The following is a 19,514-nucleotide window of genomic DNA, read 5'->3' as shown; positions in this document are numbered from 1 at the left end:
AGAATCCGTCCGACTCTTCCATGTAATCCTCAGCTTCCATCGGGCATGCAGAGACCGACGCATCCTCGCTGGTTTCCAGCAATTCCCCAAACCCAGGCTGTTCGCGTCTGCAGGACACCATCTTGCGACGTGAACGGGCAGACGCGAAAAGTTTGCGTCGCAAATCCTCCGGAACCAAAAGAACCGGCCGTTCATCAACGGACGATTCCCTGGAACCAGAGTCGGGATCAGGCCACTGCCGGGGCGACGACACCGATTCACCGGCTCCTCGGAGAGGCAAACTACCCATCGGCTGTCTCCTGGGCTGGGCTGGCAACCACGAAAGTGGCAGCAGCCCCGCACCAGCACGCACGACTGGAGAACCGCTGGTGAAGAGTGGGTCTACTCTCCGACGTAGACATTATGACTTAGCTTTTTCTTTTTGAATAGTTATGAGAGAAGAAAAAACTATGGCGCATACATTGGATCAAAGTTCTGTTAAGGGTTGACATCGTCATAACGCTGACGTCGCAGACTGCTATAATGCTCGGTGAACGGAATAGACTGCCGTTTAAGCTCGTAGCTAAATGCTAAGCTAGGCTGGCTGTTAAATGCTAACTAAGCTGCAAGCTAACGAGCGATACTGGAAGCTAATGTAGCTAATGCGACTACTGTTATGGATGACGGAGGGTGTAGCATGGCTGGTGGCTAAGGCTACCTAGCGATGCTACATGCTAAACAAGGCTACCCAATGCTAATGTTGCTGAATGAAAGGGTTGAAAGTAACTGTGGTGATGTGATATAACGTGTTTATTGAATGGATTAATGGTTAGGGATGAGAGGAGTGAATGGGTTATTTTTGTAAACAGAATGTAATTCCCGTGACGAAGTCTCGCGTGATGCTACTCTTGGTGGCTGGCGACGAGACCTCTCGTGTTTGTAAACATGACGTAACTCCCGTGACGAAGTCTCGCGTGATGCTACTCTTGGTGGCTGACTACGAGACCTTAGAGAGAAGCGGAGAGCAACTTCCGGTATGAAGGGATTCTGGGGGTTGTGGTTTCTTATTGAGTAAGCACATCGGTTTGACGTCGCGTGGTGGTTTGCTGCATGATGACGCACTTGTTGTAGGTATTGTAGGGTATTGTTGTGGGTATTGTAGGGCAATAGGTGTGATGTTCGAACGTTACAGCAGAGGGCGATGTTGCCTCTTATGTTCCTTCCCTCTCTCTTTTTCTTTTTTTCCTCTCTTTATCCCTCGCACTCTCTCTCTCCCTCCCTCTTTTCCTCTCTCTCTCTCTCTCCCTCCCTCTCTCGCTCTCCCTCCCTCGCTCTCCCTCCCTCTCTCTCTCTCCTTCCCTCTCTCTTTTCCTCTCTCTCTCTCTCCCTCCCTCCGTCCCTCTCTCTCTCTCGCTCTCCCTCGCTCTCCCTCCCTCCCTCTCTCTCTCTCCTTCCCTCTCTTTTTTCCTCTCTCTCTCTCCCTCCCTCCCTCTCCCTCTCTCTCCCTCTCTCTCTCTCTCCCTCCCTCTCTCGCTCTCCCTCCCTCGCTCTCCCTCCCTCCCTCTCTCTCTCTCCTTCCCTCTCTCTTTTCCTCTCGCTCTCTCTCTCTCCCTCCCTCCCTCCCTCCATCCCCCTCTCTCTCTCACTCTCCCTCGCTCTCCCTCCCTCCCTCTCTCTCTCCTTCCCTCTCTATTTTCCTCTCTCTCTCTCTCCCTCCCTCCCTCTCTCTCTCTCTCCCTCTCTCTCTCTCTCTCCCTCCCTCTCTCGCTCTCCCTCCCTCCCTCTCTCTCTCTCCTTCCCTCTCTCTCTCCCTCCCTCTCTCCCTCTTTCCCTCTCCCCCCTCTCTCTCTCTCTCCTTCCCTCTCTTTCTCCCTCCCTCTCTATCTCTCCCTCCCTCCCTCTCTCTCTCCCTCCCTCCCTCTCCTTCCCTCTCTCTCTCCCTCCCTCCCTCCCTGTGGTAGGGAATACGTTGTATTGGAGGACATGGCTGCCACATCGGCGAAGGGGTTTAGCCTGGAGAATGAGGAGATACGGTCATTGAGGCTGATGGAAATGCAGACTAGGGCAGCTATGGATTTTTTGTTGGCAGCTTCGGGGGGTACATGTGCATTAATTGGTCAGGAATGCTGATGAAGTGGGCATGCCGGACATAATGCCGGACATAATTGAGCATTTGAAGAACATTACAAGGGATCTGCATGAGTCTCAGGGGGAATCATGGGCAGATTGGGGCCAAGGGCAGCTAGGGTATATAGGTTGGGTGATAGTTAAGTACCTACTCTATGCAGTGGTGGTATTTGTGATATTAGTCGTGTGTGTGTCGGTGATCAAAGCATGCTTTGGGTATCTGTTTAGGACTCTCTGCGCAGCCGGCCCGGCGGTAGAGAAGTCACTCTGCTCGGCTGCACCTGCTATGGCGATGATGATGGTGATAGAGGTGGATGATATGGGGAGCCGAGCAGAGGTGGGCGTTCCGTTGGTGCCAGGATACCAGGAGTACGCCCTGGCTACCATTCTGTGATCTGAAATGGTGGACATTTTTGGTCAATGGGTGGTGGGTTTGGGGTGTATGTAGGGGTATGATAATAGGGGACGTGCCTGGGGATATTGTAAAGTGATGTGTGTTATGTATGAATGAATTATTAGGTCCCTGGGGTCTGGTGCTGAGTCTGTACGGTTATGCATGATCGTTCGGCAGGGCATTGGATTTCCTGGGGGTGATAGACTAGATGACGGGATGGGGTGTTTGGGCATTGACTACCTTGTACCTGTGGTGAGGTATATCCTGGCCTCTGTGGGAAGTCTGTGATGGACGCTTCAGAAAACAGAGGGTGGGGCCTCGCGGCGTGCAGGGAGTGATGTCCAGATATGCTTGAGAACGGTGTTAGTGGACACGTGTCTGAATTCGACAGGTGTCCGCTGGGTGGAATAGTATTGAAATATGGAAACAAAAGAATGAGTGAGATGTGTAATCAGGGTTGAGACTCTAATCTAGATGTTTGTGATTTTCGAGGTGAACAGAATTGGAGTAAAACCACGGGGAACATTGGAGAGCCGAGATTCGACAAAGGAGGAATTGACAAAACAGCGGAAATAAGGGAGTAGACACCGAAGACGCAAACACCACTGTCAATCACAATATCTCTCATTGTTTGAAAATTGTATGAATTAAGTAAAAGATTATTCATACAGTTGGTACAAAATCTCTCAAAAATTAGATGTGGTATGAATTTTTAGATAGAAAATATATTCATACTGAAAAGACTGAGTAAAGTGAAATTCCAGTTGGAAATTAAAGAGAACTGTTGTATTTTGTGCTCTGTCTTTCAGCAGTTGTGCCAGGCGACAAGGGCACCACAAGTCAGGTAAGACTACAGATCACCAGTGAATAGGGAAAGAAAAGAATAGACAGGGTGTACAAGTGCCGTTAGCGGCTGTTCAAGCAGTCACAAAAGAATAGACACCTACATTTAGACAGGGAATACAAAAAACACTTTCTTGCCTACTGCCATTTCAAAAAACAGAGAAAAATATTTCTTAGACTAGGAAACAAAATAGGAATTAAAACTCTGGTAAATGAGAAATAGAAACTCACATAAGAAAATGGAAACCGTGGCAAATAAAGAGATGACTACCCTAATTGGTTGGATGGAGGATAATCCGGTACAAATTATTGCTAAAAATAATCCTTTCACACAGGACAATCCTTATTATTTGGCAAAAATCACTAGGTTATCAAAGAAGTGGAACAAAAGATGGCCACACATCGCAAAACGTTGGCCTATTGAGGGCTCTTTTGATTTGGCTATAATAGCAGATCTGCATGCTCTAATTAGGACTTATAAGACGGAGGAGGGAAAGGGGAGGAAGGGGAGTAAGGGGAGGAAAAGAGGGGAAAAATGCATGCAAGAGATAACCACTTTAGAACTCTTCTCTCGGGAAGCTGAGAGAAGGAAGAGTGAGGAAAAGGGCAGTTCTACTGTCAGTGAGGAGGCCAAGCCGATAGAGGAGATAGCCCCAATCACGACCACTCCCCTGGCCCCTGACAGGACAATAGTCACCTCCCAAAGCGCAGCTGAGATAGCCCTGCTCACCCAAGGACCCCAACCGAGAGCAGAACAGGTAAGAACTGAGGTAGCTATAGCACCCCCACCATATGATAGCAGGAATAGGGAAACAATATACCCTATCCTGCCTGTGATAGAAATTAACAGCCTTTATAATATAACAAACGAAAGGGGCCGTGAGACAGAGTCGGGAAGTGCAGTGACAAAAATCACCCTAACGCCTGGAACGGACGAGCAAGAGGAGGAGATTGAAAGGAGGGAGCGAGCAACTCAGCCCCGAACTCCTCCTGCTACCAGAGCGACGAAGATATATCTAGAAGAAACGCAGCAACAAAGGAGGACTGCACCGCTCTTGGCCGCACAGAAGGCTAATCTCTCGGGGCGGAAGGACAGGGACGCCTAGGGGGCGGAGGGAGGACTCAGGCTAAAGGACTGGATTTAAGAAAATATATATATACAGTAGCGACCTCAGCGATTGGGAGTACTACCACAAGAGAGAGTCAGCGAGAGGTTCCCCCCCCTTGGCTGTCAGAGACCTCAGCGACAGGGGAGACTACAGCCAGAGAGAGCCAATGAGAGGTCCCCCCCTATCGTTATCCCCCACCCCCTCAGCCGGCAGATACCAGGACGAACTAGAGGAAGACTCAGAGGTGGGCGCTACAAGGGAAGAGTGGAAGAGAAAGGACAAAGAAGAGGAGCAAGAGCAAGAGGAGGAACTGAGGGGAGCCTCCGTGAGGACACCAAAAAGTAGACCATCTGCTCCAAACTACTCTTCCCCACTAGTCGACAAAGAAAGCAGCGAGATGATGAGACTGAGAGATGCCCTGGAGGAATTAAGAGTGAAGCACAGGGGAATAGTCAAGGAAAAAAGCGAGCTGGAGGAACGGATACAGGTCTACAACGGGGACCAAGACGCCGTTTCCGAGGGCTACAAAGCGGTCACCCACACCTGGAGACAGGCCGAAATAGCACGAGAAGCTTTGGAAGAAGAAAGTGACAAAATACTGGGAAACATCAAAGAGTTGGAAAAGACCGAAACGAAAAGAGTGACAAGATCAGCTACAAGAGAGCAAACGGTCACCATAGCCCCAGTAATAATAAAACCACAGGGGTTGGAATATAGGCCCTGGAATGCTTCAGATATGACCCAAGTATCGGAGAAATTGCCATCCCTCCAGAACGGGGCATTTCCGTGGATTGCCAAACTGGAGGAACTGATGGTAGGCCAACAGCTGGCTGTCGGCGATGTCAAGCAGTTGTTCTCTCACAAAGTAGGAGTCGCGGCCATGGAAGAACTACTACACAAGGCTGGTATGATGAGGTACATAGTTTCAGGAGCACATGACCAGGACCTATTCGCCGCCCACAGGGGAGTACTGTGGCAAGCCCTGCGGGAAACCTATCCAACCATGATGCACCCAGACAAGATCTACATTGGTACCTTGGGGCCTGATACCCACCCCAGGGAGTATGTGGCGAAGGCCTACGCCACCTGGAGAGACATGACTAACCAAGCCCCAGAAGCCAATCTGATGGGGGAGGCGATGCTCAGAGAAAAAATTCAGCTGGGCCTCTCCAGTGAAGTGAGACAAAAACTGAATGAGGTGGTATGTCTGGGAAGTCTTCCCTTAAACCAGTACATGGAAAACGTAAGCCATCAAGTTGAGCTGTACAGGAAGAAGGAGCAACAGGCCAAGGAAAAAGAAACGGCTAGCCAGCGAAAGCTCTTGTACCAACAGCCTGTCGAGGCAACCAAGGTAGTGGAATACCTACAAGCTATGGTACAAGCCGCACAGCCCAAAGCCGAGATGGGGACTGGTGGACAACTGAACAACCAGGAACCAGCACAGCCCGGAATATAGGGAGGGCCGGCACCAGTACAACAACAGTACCAGAGGGGGGCGAACTGGCAGCCCAGAGGACAGAATGGAGGCCAAAGAGGAGGACCGACTGGATTCCCGTCTTCGGCTGAATGCTAGTTTGTGGAGAAATAGGACATCTGGCCAGAAACTGTGACAAAGGGTGGCAAACCCAGAGAGCCAGCAACAGGGGTCGAGAAAATAACAGGAGGATACGGCCGACTCCAGGATCAGTATTACGGGCCGAATCGAGGCCAGACCCAGAATCAGAATCAAGGCCAGACCCAGAATCTGAATCAAGGTCAGACCCAAAATCAGAATCAGCAACAGGACATGGGCCCAGTAAATCCATCCAGGGGGCTGGAGCAGACGTTCTGACGGGGCCCAGATAATTCAATGGGGGGGTGTCAGCTGTCATTGTCAAACTTAAGGGAGGAGCCCATAGTGTACGTAACGGTGAATGATCAATCTGTCAGGATGATGGCAGACACCGGCGCAGCGTTCACTGTAGTCCAACTTAAGGATGCCACACACCTACCCATGTCCGGTCGATATGTACGGACAATTGGATTTGAGGGAATCAAACAGCTGATCCCAGTGACAGAACCTGTCACCCTGAAATACAGAGGCAAAGAAGCGACTGTTTCCATCTTGGTCTCCGACACCGCACCCATCGGCTTACTGGGCAGGGACGGCCTTGGTATGCTGGGGATGAACATTTTATGCACGCCTGATGGTTGTGTGATCGACGTCCCGGAGGATCACTACTATCAGATGATGCAAAGGACAGACACCCGACCACCGGAAGTATATTGGTTGGGAGACCTAAGCCAGGAATTGCTCGGGCCAGCGTTGGAATGGGAGGCATTCATCACAGCCAACATGCCAGAAGCAAAGAACCCAGAGACACCATACCATTGCACTCTACAGTACTATAGAGATGCGGATCAGACACAAGCCAAGGAGTGGCTGAGAAATCAACCAGAGGAGGTACAGCTCAACGCCACCAGCATTATAATGGGACCCCAAGGAGCAGCAATACGGCTTGCACGGAGCACCTATCTGCAAAAGGAACACGAGATCACAGGCAGCGTTCCCCACGTGACGCTAAAGGTGACAGACTCGTGCGATCAACAACACATCGGAGGGATGATGAGAGAGGCAGAAGAAATGGATTTCGAACAGACGAAGGAGAACCGACTCATATGGATAAGCCCGGACAAGCGGTTTGTCAAGATAATGATTCAAGGCACAGGGATGGGACGTCCCCAAACGGTGCAGCTGTCACAGGAGACAGTGGAAGAAATCCCCCAGAAATTGAGCCTCCAGGAGGAGATGATGGGGGCCATGCCAGAAGTGTTGTGGTCGAAACATAGCACTGACATCGGACTGATCAAATCTGCTCAACCAGTGAGGGTGGAGCTTAGACCAGGAGCAACCCTGCCCTGGGAAAGTCAGTACCCACTGAAGGAAAAAGTGGTGGCTGGAATCGAGCCACAGATCAGAGGACTTCTGAAAGGGGGAGTACTACAGAAAATGAATAACCCCAGGAGCAACACGCCGTTGCTTCCAGTGGAGAAACCTGACACCTCGTACCGGTTGGTACACGACTTGAGGGCGGTCAATGAGGTTTTAATTGTCTATCCCGCTGATGTCCCAGATCCCCACACACTGCTGACATTCATCCTACCGCAGGCTGAGTATTTTACGGTTATAGATTTGTGTAGTGCTTATTTTAGTGTACCCTTGAGCAAGGAGTGCCAAAAAAAATTGGTTTTACCTATAAGAATGAGCATTATGAGTACACTAGGATCCCCCAGGGATTAAAGCATTCTCCACACATATTTAACAAAATCTTAAGAGAAGATCTAGATGGTTTAGACCTGATATTGAAGTCCAGAGTCATTCAGTATATGGATGACATTATTTTATGTGCCGATGATCAGACAACATGTCATAAGGAATCTGTTAAATTGTTGCAGCTGTTAGCAGAGAAGGGCCACAAGGTGTCTTTGAAAAAATTGCAATATTGTCAACCTAAGGTGACATATCTAGGTCAATTAATTTCACAGGGCCATCGGGCTATTTCAGAGGAACATTTGGTGACTATTAAGAAAGCTCCCAAACCAGTGACTGTACGTCACATGATGGCTTTTCTCGGGATTGTGGGGTATAGTTCCACTTGGGTGGAGAACTACACAGAGCTAGTAGGGCCCTTAAGAGCCATGATAAAAGTGTGCGGAAACGATAAGTTGAGTGCTAAATTAACATGGACTGAGGAGGGCCTGCGGGCATTTGAAACCATAAAGACCCGTATGTTAGCTGCCCCTGCCCTGGCTTTGCCTGATTATACAAAGCAATTCATACTCTATGTCTCTTCCTCTTCAGATCAGAGGTATGCATGCGCGGTGTTGGCCCAAAACACCGGGGTGGGGATCCATCCACAACCAATAGGATACTACTCCGTCGCCTACTCAGAGGTGGAAATGGGAATGCCTCCGTGCTACCGAGATTGCACCGGGGTCTTCTTGATGTACGAAAAAGCTGCAAGTATCATGATGGGGTATCCAGTAAATATTATGGTAGCACATGCAGTCAAAAATGTGTTGGAATCTGGTAAATCTGCACTAACGATACCCCGTCTTAAGAATTATTACAGGATTTTGGAACAGGAAGATGTTACTTTGACTAGGTGTTCCACGGTGAACCCAGCGCAGACCCTTCCTAAGCCTGAGGATGGAGACCCTCACGACTGCGTGGCTGAAGCCGAGAGGTACTCCAGACTTAGAGCTGACTTGCAGGCTTTTCCGTTTAGCAGTCCTGATTTGGAACTATGGACAGACGGCTCATGTTACAGAGTTGGAGAGGACCTAAAAGCAGGTTACTCTGTAGTGAAATCACAAGGTGATGGGTTTGTCATAGAGAAGGCCGAAGCCTTGACACAACCCTGTTCAGCTCAGTTGGCAGAATTGAGAGCAGATGGTACCGCCATACGTCACTGTAGTCAGATAACCAATTTGTTAGGAGCAATAATGAAACCCAAACAAATTGCGATCATAAAATGTGCTGCCCATCAGTCTGATGAGTCTAAGGTGACCAGAGGTAACAACATGGCAGATGACGCTGCCAAGCGAGTGACAGGTGCGGACAGAGCAGGTAAGGTATTGGTTATCACACACGAGGTTGAGCTGGAAGATAAGATTACTTACAAAGATGTTTTGACCTTTCAGGAAGAGGCGGGTCAGGTGGAGAGAAATCTCTGGTCAGCAAGAGGGGCTAGTAGGGATGGGACAGGTTTGTGGCGGAACCATGAAGGACTTGTGGTTGCACTGACGGGCCTGGTCGGACTGCTGATCCAAACGGCGCCTGATTTCTGCCATGCACACCGGAGAGAGGTGAGTAGGAAAATAGAAGAGTATGGTTTTTGGGCGCCAAACCTGCTACAGCAAATTGATCATGTGATAAGTAGATGTGCAATTTGTTTGAAGAATAATGCACGAAGAGGGATGATTGTGTCCCCGGACACATCCCCACACCAAATGGCCCCATGAGAGAACTTGTGATTGACTATGTAGACATGATAAAACCGATTAGCCAAAAGCGGTATATTCTCGTCATGGTGTGTCGATTTTCGAGATGGGTAGAGGCGTGCGCGACCAAGCATAAGGATGCTGCCTCAGTGGCTAAGTTCTTATGCCGTGACATGATAAGCCGGTTTGGAATTCCTGATAAGATTTGCAGTGATAATGGAAAAGAATTTGTCGACAAAACTGTACGTTTAGTACTCCAACAACTGGGGGTAAAACAGCGTTTTGGGTCCGTTTACCACCCTCAGAGCCAGGGGGCTGTAGAACGCATGAACGGAGTTCTGAAGAACAAATTGGTTAAGATCTGTCAACACACAGGTCTAAATTGGTTAAGTGCGCTACCGTTAGCATTAATGGCGTGTCGTTCAAGCGAAATTCAAAGCCTGCGTTTAACACCGCACAAAATGTTGTTTGGCCGATGTATGGTTGTGCCAGGCTTGCGCGCAACAGGCAAAGGTCCGAGTTTGGACATCCTGGACCATGAGATGCGTGAGTACGTAAAGTACATGTCAAAGCTCCACGGGGCGATCTTCGATTATGTCTCCAGCAAACAGGAGACAGAAGAGGAGGAGAATAGGCGGAGTATACCTCAGATAATACCAGGAGATTACGTTTATGTAAAAGTGTTCAGACGTAAGTGGTACGGAGCGCGGCGAGAAGGACCGTATGAGGTCGTAAGAGCTATGGAAAAGGCTCTACAGGTTAAAGGATCACCGATGTGGTTTCATCTTTCGCATTGCGTAAAAGCCCTGCAGGATGGGCAAGAATTGGAATCCGAACCCCTGTTCATTGATCAAGAACAGGAGGAAATGCAAGACGAAGAGGAAAATGAAGACGATTATGGTGAACCAGACAGGGGGCAACACGATTGTCCCTCTGTGGGAAATGAAGGATTTTTGCAGGAGCCAGACAGAGGAGATCATGATGATTTTTCCTCTGTGGACTTTGAAGGCGTACTGACAGAGGTACCGGAGACACCGGAGGAGATAGCGATTAGCGCAAATTCAACAAAGAGGCCACGGCCACAAAGGGTTATCAATAGACCTCAGAGGTTTCGATGAACGATAACGATAGGTTATGTAGATAACCTAGTTATATTAGTATTGGCTGAGCGTCCCGCTCTGAGCCTTATGAGATACCCCTTATCCCCTATGATACCTACTGTATCTCCAACGAACAACTACATGCACCCCACCTGTATGGGGCCCGCCCCCATGGTGGCACCGCCCATATAACCGTGACTCTGGTCACCAAAACACCCTTCCTCGCCAAATCCCGTCCCAGGAAAAGATCCCTCAAGAGGGAACTCAGGGCCGCGCAGAGCGGGACGCTCAGCCAATACTAATATAACTAGGTTATCTACATAACCTATCGTTATATATCGTATTTGCTTTCACGTCCCGCTCTGAGCCTTATGAGATATGGGGAAGAGCGGACGCGAGACCCGACAAATGTACCCCCTGAGGACCCGTAAGCCCACATCAAGGGGTGCGGCGAGCCCTGTCACCCCATCCTTCCTAATGAAGGGGGGGCGCAGTCAACTCCACCTGAATGCGAACAAGAGGGAACTAGAACCCCTTGAACACACCGTACAGGCGGAACCACGTGTGACTCAACACACTGTGGCCCATACCCATACACTCCTGCTACCCGACCAAAGGACGGGAAGCAGGAAAGGCCACAGACCCCAGAACCGCCTGGGAGACAGAACCCCCGGTCATGTCCATGAGGTAAAACCTTACAAAGGGGCCCGGGGAGGACCATGAAGCCGCAGCACAGATGTCCTCCACCGAGGCCCCACCCAGGAGAGCGGCAGAGGCAGCCACCCCACGAGTGGAGTGCGCCCTGATGCCCCCAGGGGGATCCTGCCCAGCCAATGTGTAGCAGAGGGTAATACCCTCGCACAACCAATGGGACAGGCGCTGCTTCGACAGTGCCTTACCAACACGAGCCCCACTGTAACAGACAAAAAGCTGGTCGGTAACCCTGAAGTCCTGAGTACGGCTGAGGTAAATCCCCAAAGCACGGACTGGACATGACAGGTGAAGGCCCGCATCTAACTCACTAGCGTGAGGAGGAGGATGAAAAGCCTGAACCACAATATCCCGGGAGCGGAAGGAACTCCCGTATTCTTAGGCACGAAAGCAGGATTAGGTCGCAGAGTGGCACCGCAATCGGTCCGAAAAGACAGGCACTCTGGACGTACCGAGAGAGCACAGAGCTCACCTACGCGTTTAGCGGAAGTGACAGCCAGTAGGAACGCAGTCTTGAAGGACAGCTGTCCCAAAGGCGCCTGCTCGAGAGGCTCAAACGGGGCCAAGGACAACCGACCGAGGACCAACTGAAGATCCCAAGTCGGAGCCAAGGAGCGTTGCACCGGCTTAACGCGTCGAGCGCCAAGCAGGAAACGCTTCACAAGAGGGTGGCTGAACAAAACAGTCCCCTCAAAACCCTCATGATAGGAGGATATAGCTGCCGCATATACCCTCACCGTCGAAGCCGACAGCCTACCAAGAAGAGACTGGAGATAACTCAGAACAGCATCCAGGGGGCAGGAGACTGGGTCCCAGCCCCCCCCCTTACACCACTCTTGGAACGCACGCCACCTGCCCGCGTAAACCGCGACAGTGGAGGGAGCATGCGCACACCGGATGGTATCAACCACCGAGGGATCCATCCTCTCCAGACTCACCCTCCCACCAGCCACACCACCAGGCGTTGACCCAACACCGGAGGCTGGAAAAACACTCCGTTGTGCTGTGAGAGGGCCGTCGCTGACCACGGAATGACCCAAGGAGGAGCGACCAGAAGCTGAATTAAGACCGGGAACCACACTGACGTGCCCCGGTCCGGCGCAACCAGGATCACCGTCCTGCGCTCCCTCCGTATCCGCTCCAACAGCTGACTCAACAGCTGTACTGGAGGGAAGGCGTACAGAAGACCGGGCGGCCACGGAAAGGTCTAGAAGGCATCCACCCCCAAGGGGGGATGATCTGCTCGACTGAGCGAGAACCACAAGGGGCACTTGTGAGAACGTCGGCACGCAAACAGATCCACCGAGGCCTCCCCGAACCGATCCCAGATCCGTCTGACTATGTCGGGGCGGAGTTCCCACTCGTCGCGACGAAGACCGCCCGAGACATTATATCCGCCCCCACGTTCTCCGTACCAGGAACGTGGAGCGCCCTCAGACTGAGCAGCCTGCGGGATGTCCATAGCAACAGTTTGCGTGCCGCCCAGAGCAGGCGGGCGGAACAAGTCCCACCCTGCCTGTTGATATACGCCGCCGCCGCCACATTGTCCGTCCTGACCAAAACGTGCCTGCCTACCACCAGGTGGTGGAGCCGTTTGAGGACCAGAAAAACCGCCTTCAACTCCAACACATTGATATGCAGGGTAGCCGGGCCAGCATGACCTGTCCAGCTGCCCCCCACTGCATGGGTCCGACACATCCCTCCCCAACCTGTGAGAGAGGCGTCGGTGAAGACCGTGACGTGTGAGCCCCTGCTGCCCATGGGGACCCCAATGGTGAGGATACCCAGCCTCTTCCAATGGGCGAGATCTCCCCATATCGAAAAAGGAACCGTCAACCATTTCCCTTTGCCCCTTACCGGATCTATTCTCAAAGAGAGAAACCACCTCTGTATCCTCCTCATAAAGAGGAGGCCAAGAGGAACCACCGCGTGAGCAGCTGACATAAGGCCCAGCAGACGCATCACCTGCAGCGCCGTAACCGTCCCTCCCAGACGGAGACCCTCGAGCGCGCGACGGAGATCCTCCCGACGCTGCTCCGAGAGGGTCGCAAGCATGGGTCTCGACCTCAATGTCAAGCCCAAGTACTCCACCTGTTGACTGGGAAGAGGTGTACTCGTCTTCCAATTCACAGAAAAACCCAGGCTGGTGAGGAATTCCACCACTAGCCGAGTATGAGACCTGGCAACCTCCTCTGAACGGCTGAGGATTAAAATGTCGTCGAGATAGAATAGGACTCGTATCCCCCGATGACGTAAAGGCCCCAGAGCAGCCGCCACGCACTTGGTGAATGTGCGGGGAGCCAGAGAATAACCGAACGGCATTCTGTGGTACTCGTACGCTACGCCCTGAAACAGGAACCGTAGGAACTTCCTGTGAGGAGGGAAAATAGGAATGTGAAAATACGCATCCTTCAGGTCTATGGAGGTGAACCAGTCTCCCCTTCTGACAGCAAGCAGAAGGAGTTTGACGGTCAACATTCTGAACGGTCTCGCTACAATCAACCGATTGAACGCGGACAGATCCAGTATAGGTCTGACCCCCCCTGTTTTCTTGGGCACCAGAAAATAACGGGAGTAGACGCCTGACATTGCGTCCTCGCTCGGGACCACAACGACGGCCTGCTTCGCCAACAGAGATCGGATCTCGTCGGCCAGGGCCCATAATAATAGGGTCGGCACCAAACCTGAGAACGGAGGATGGGGCCGTGTGAACTGCAAAACCAGCCCCGCCTCTAACGTTCTCTGCAACTGACGCTGGGCCGCAAGGAACAGTAGATAGTTGGCCCGGTCCCCCCCGTCGTGCAAAGCACCCAAGGGGTGACCCCGACAGAAAGGGCCGGTTTGATACGGGAGGAGCTGTCATCAAACTTGTGGACACACACTCGCCCCCTGAACACCCCTCCAGCGCATTCTGAGGAGTTGTTCCGCAGCTAGACACGCAAGGCATGAGGACCCCATGGGCTCCTACACGCCGAAGCCTTGCAGTGATATTGCTACCACTCAAATCACGCTCGCCTCTCCTTTGCAGACCACTGACGGTTTGACGGGAGTGGGAGGCAACAGCGCGATACCCCGCCTGGCGAGGGCGAAGCCGGGGTAACCCCTGCTGAGCATTCAACAGAAGAGGCACGAGTCCCCCTGCTGACCACTGGAGCTAGTGGCAGCTGTAACACCAGGTTCCACCCACCCACAACCTGCGGTGTAGGAACCACGCGACGACGGAACATTCTCACGGACAGACCCAGGCTCAGCCATCAACTGGGTGTCAGCCCCTGCCCCCATGAGAAGCGAAGAATGGGGCCGCATACGCTTCAATGAAGGTTCGCGGCCCGCAGCCAAAGGAGAACGCTCAGAGCCCCGCTTCTGAGGGTAACAGAGAGCGGATTGAACGGGGAGCGGGCTGCTCGCGGCAAAATGACGACGGGTTGGTTTACCAAACCCGAAATCACCCAAAATGGCCGATCCCTCGGCCGCCAAGGCTGTCGGCCTCGCGATACCCTGTTGACTCTCCAACCAGGGCACCACTGGCGGGGGAAACATGGCCGCCTGTCGAGGATCTCGCCACAGTCGTTGACGAGACCGTGCTCCCACCTCTGGCTGCACAGCGTGAGGCGGTGTAGGACCCAGATCAATAACCGCCTGCGCCTCCACAGAACGCCCAAAAAGACTATCTGTGGAAAAAGGAGTCGTGAGGAGAGAAAACCTATCCTCTTCCCCAAGAGGAGACTGCTCCAACCAAGCATGCCTAACAACCAAAGTCGATAGCATCCGAATCCTCCCCGCAGTTATAGCTTGCGACTGAGTCAAGATCTCTATAACACCACAAACATGAATCACGTTTACAATGTCGGTCGGACCCAAAGACCTACAACCCGACGCCATCTTGGATAGGAAAGTAGCCAGCTGAGCCATAACACTGGCCGCCGCTAAATGCCATCCTGCAGCAGTATACCACTCATTCGTCCATACTGCCACCCTCCGAGCCGATATGCTATCAAGCATCGGCCGGGCGGAACGTCGTTCATCCCCGCCTGGGCACAGAAAAAAAGCTACCTGGCTGCTTAGCCAAGGTACCCCCGGCCTGCACCCCGTTGTCAGCCCCTTCACCCGTAAAAAAGGTAAATAGAGCTCAGCGAACCCCCCCACATCCACCACCGACTGACCTTCATTAATGAAGCTGGCAAGAGGAGGGAAAAGCGGAATCCCGCGGCGGGGATTATTAGACATTCCAGCGTCAACATCAGTGTCAGCAGAAAAAGCAGTAGTAGCATTAGCGTTAACAGCATGTTCCAGGATCGCCAGGACATCGCCCACTACAGTGGAACGATCGCCAAGCCGCCCCGGCCCTGGTGCCGAAACATACTCCACAGCACGACCAACACCAACATCGATGCCTACTGACACAGACCTCACCTTTGTACAAGCCGACCCGTTAGTCAAACCTTGTACGCTGCCCCTCGGTCCGTCGCCGTCAGCCAAGGAACCACCAGCATAGGTCTCATGCGTCGTCGAAACAAGCTCCGGAGAATCCAGGGAAAAACAATCCTCCGGTAAGCCCTCAACATTACGAACCTTCCTTAATCTTTTCATCCTGCTAGTTATCGTATGGTGCACGCAGCCATTACGCTGGGACGAAAATAGAGGAAGGGTGTTTTGGTGACCAGAGTCACGGTTATATGGGCGGTGCCACCATGGGGGCGGGGCCCCATACAGGTGGGGTGCATGTAGTTGTTCGTGGGAGATACAGTAGGTATCATAGGAGATAAGGGGTATCTCATAAGGCTCAGAGCGGGACGCGAAAGCAAATACGATATATAACTGGCAGGATTGAAGCTAAGGTAAATAGACCTCAGATGGTCCTTTCGAGGGAGAAAAATTGTATATGGTTTCTTGTTTAAGTCTCCCTCGTTTTTATTAGAATTGTTAATCTTTTATTGGGGTGATGTATTAATCTTTTCTTGCAGAGTCAATTACACAAAATAGACACATTGAAGCTAATTACATGGATAAAATAGTCATAAACAAAAAAGCTGATAAATTTGGAAGCCAATTGTTGACTGATTACCTTCCAAGAGACATGGAGTCAATAATAATAACTGATAACGTGTGGGACTTAGAAGTGTTTAATGAGGGTGGGGGGAAAGAGTGAAGAATGAGTTTACAACTGTACAGAAGAAAATGGTTATGGTATTGTGGTTTTTATATATTTTTATAATTTGTTTAATTTTTATAGAAATATTAACAGGATTATGGTTTATATAATGTTTGATATTGGAATTTACTGGTTACATAATGAGAGTTAGAACCCTCAGAGAAGGGATTATGGTAAATTGTCAAAATCAAAATTCCCAGTTTACAGGTCTACAGGACAAGGCTTGGTACTTGGTAAGTGATTATGGGGAAAACAGATAATCTTTAGGGTAAAGAGTAAACCGACAAGGCAAGACTAAAGCCCCAAATAGAAAACTTCAGTTAACCAAATGGCCTTCAGCTGTCATCTATTTCAAATAGGAGACTGTAATGGGAAATATTAAAGGACTAAACGATGAGCCGTTTACAAATCATTCTGAGTCATTATTAATGATAAGAAGAAAGTTTATTAACAATAAGAAGAAAGTTTATTTCACCGTGGCCACGTATGAAAGGACAGTCTACAGTCAGAGACAATGTTAACCCACTAGCGTCTGGCCATAGACTGACCCAGAACGCTGTTTCAGACATATGTTAAATACACAGTTGTCAGTCATAACATAATATCAGATATGATGATGAAGGTAAACAAAAATGGCTCTCAGCCAGTGGGAACAACAACAACTTTGTTATGACTGGGAGGATGTCAGAGTGTTCTTAAAGAGACATACACACATTAACCAGTCAACATGGTCATACTGAGAGTCAAGCTGTATAACATGATATCTCAACACAGATCTATAAGAACATGATAATATATTTCCACGACAGTTCCCCCGTCTGATAATTAATCACAATCATTATCACTTCATAAAGACAACAAAAAATATTATCATCATTAAACCAAAAATAACACAAATTATAATAACTCAGCAAAAACTATTTTTATTATCTAAAAAACAAAAGGTCCTCTGCATAGACCCCGTGTCACGTGCAAAAGAGAAGTTGCCATAACAGCCAACCATCATTAGCGTCTCTTTGCAAATGTCCAGACGTGGTCGGAGGACTCAATAGTACAGTCCAGCCTCTGGTTTTGTCAAGGCCGGAACAGCTGCACCATATTCCCTCTAATCACCAAGCTGAAAAATAGAAATCACAAAAAAAAACAGGAGAGTATTTTGCCAAAAAGATTATTTCCCCTTATTCAAAACAAAAACATTCTCACAAAACTCTTTAGCGAAAACAGATTAACAGCAAGAAACAAAAACAAAATTTGCAGACTCTTCACAAAGAATGAAAATATAATCTCAGGGAAATCACACATAACTCAAGTTTACCATTGCAACGTACAGCATATTCAAAAACATCTCCATTCTGAACCAAGTTCAGTACATTATTACCTAATATCTCTTAGGATGATACCGTAATATCTGTATGTGTTTTGGTTCAAACTTGCCTCATTTATCATCTGTGACGAATCCCGGAACGGTCTCTCCTCCTTCCCCCGGCCGATGGTCCAAACACCCCCTCCTCTGCAGTCCATGGCTCCGATGCAAGACCGGCTGGCTTAGATCTTTGTCATCAGTTCATGCCCACTGAGTCCGGTCGAAAGCATGATGGAAGCCGCCTCTTAGATCTCTATCTCTGGACCACCCATCTGTCAGCTGATGTTCTTAGCATCCCATCAGCTGGGTGCACGCTTTCACCAGCCGATAGGCTTAGCTCTGCAGCAGACTGGGACAGCTTACTTTCCCCGTAATCAGCTGTAGTCGGTTCCCCCACTTCAGGTTCTCGGTTGTACCCCTGATGGAACAGGTCTGCTGGAAACCGTCTCACAGATCTTTGTCTCGGCTGATGGTCACGGAGAACTGTCCAGTGTCATAGCTGTAACTGCAGAGCAGAATCCTGGTTCAGTAGAATAGCTGGGCCAGCACTTTGTCAGTGGTCCTCTGCGCCCCATAGCTGTGTGTCCTCTTCTCGGGCAGAGACGGGGTACTTGGACCGCACAGGAGACTGAAGAGAGACACGCTCAGCGAGAGACTCACCAAAGGAAAAGAGAGAGAAAGAAATAAAAATAAAAAGCTGTCCGATAACATTTTACAGATAGGACTTAGAGAGGACACTAAAATAGTAAAAAGGTGTCCACTCAGGTTTGAAGTTAGGACATTCTATACTATACCCTCAAGAGTCTCGTTGGCCAAAAAAACAACCTATATATATAGTATATATATAATATTGAAGCCCCCCTCTAACTACCAGACGGAGCTGTGGTTCCCAAGTCTTGGTTTTGATTAGAAGACTCTTATTGGGGGTCGTATTAATTAACCTGACTGTTTGTGTGAGTGTCATACTCCTATTTGGAACTGTTGCCTGAACTAAAAACAACCTCCTAACGTACCCAAAACAAATATGTTCGAGCTTAGAAGTCCAATTTGAAATTCAGGTTTTAACTAGTCAGCACGCTACGCTTTCCTGAAGCTGGACGAAGGTCATTCCATTATAAAGCTCCATCTGACATCTATTTCTGATTTTGAGATAGGTCATTGTACTGTATACTTGACCTCTTTATTTAAAATGAGTTGGCGAATGGGGGTGTGGGTGGCACAGAGCGAGCAGGCTACAGTAACCGCATCTGTACATGTGTGTATTGTATTGTGTAATGCATACCACCCACAAGACTAACCCTGTGAAGTCACATATATATATGTAGACATTTATCCCAAAAATAATGGAACAAACGCTCTTCAGCAACACAAACAAAGTGAGGCAAAACCTCCTGTGTTACCCTCAAGCAACATTTAATAAACAAACTCAAACAAACAAATCCAAACAATTCAAACAGGTGCTCCTTACAATCTGATATGACTCACAAATAGCTTCTAAAACCTACACTGCAGCCAAAGAAGGACTGCTAGGCCCACCACATCAGGGCTGTACGTTAACTTTTTTTGCACATAGCACTGGTGCTACAGAGGTTGATAGTTTTGTAGCACAGGCCAAAATCTTGTAGCACGAGTATAAAACGTCTCTAAAATCTCTAAAAACAACCACAAGTAGTGCAGTTCATTACTTAAATAGGTATGTGACTGGCAAGGGACATGCATCTTGCATACAGGGCACACAAAATCCAAACTTTAA

Source organism: Notolepis coatsorum (genome assembly GCF_963971535.1).
Source record: "Notolepis coatsorum genome assembly, chromosome: 13".
In the NCBI taxonomy this organism is placed as follows: domain Eukaryota; kingdom Metazoa; phylum Chordata; class Actinopteri; order Aulopiformes; family Paralepididae; genus Notolepis; species Notolepis coatsorum.
This window is presented reverse-complemented; position numbering follows the sequence as displayed.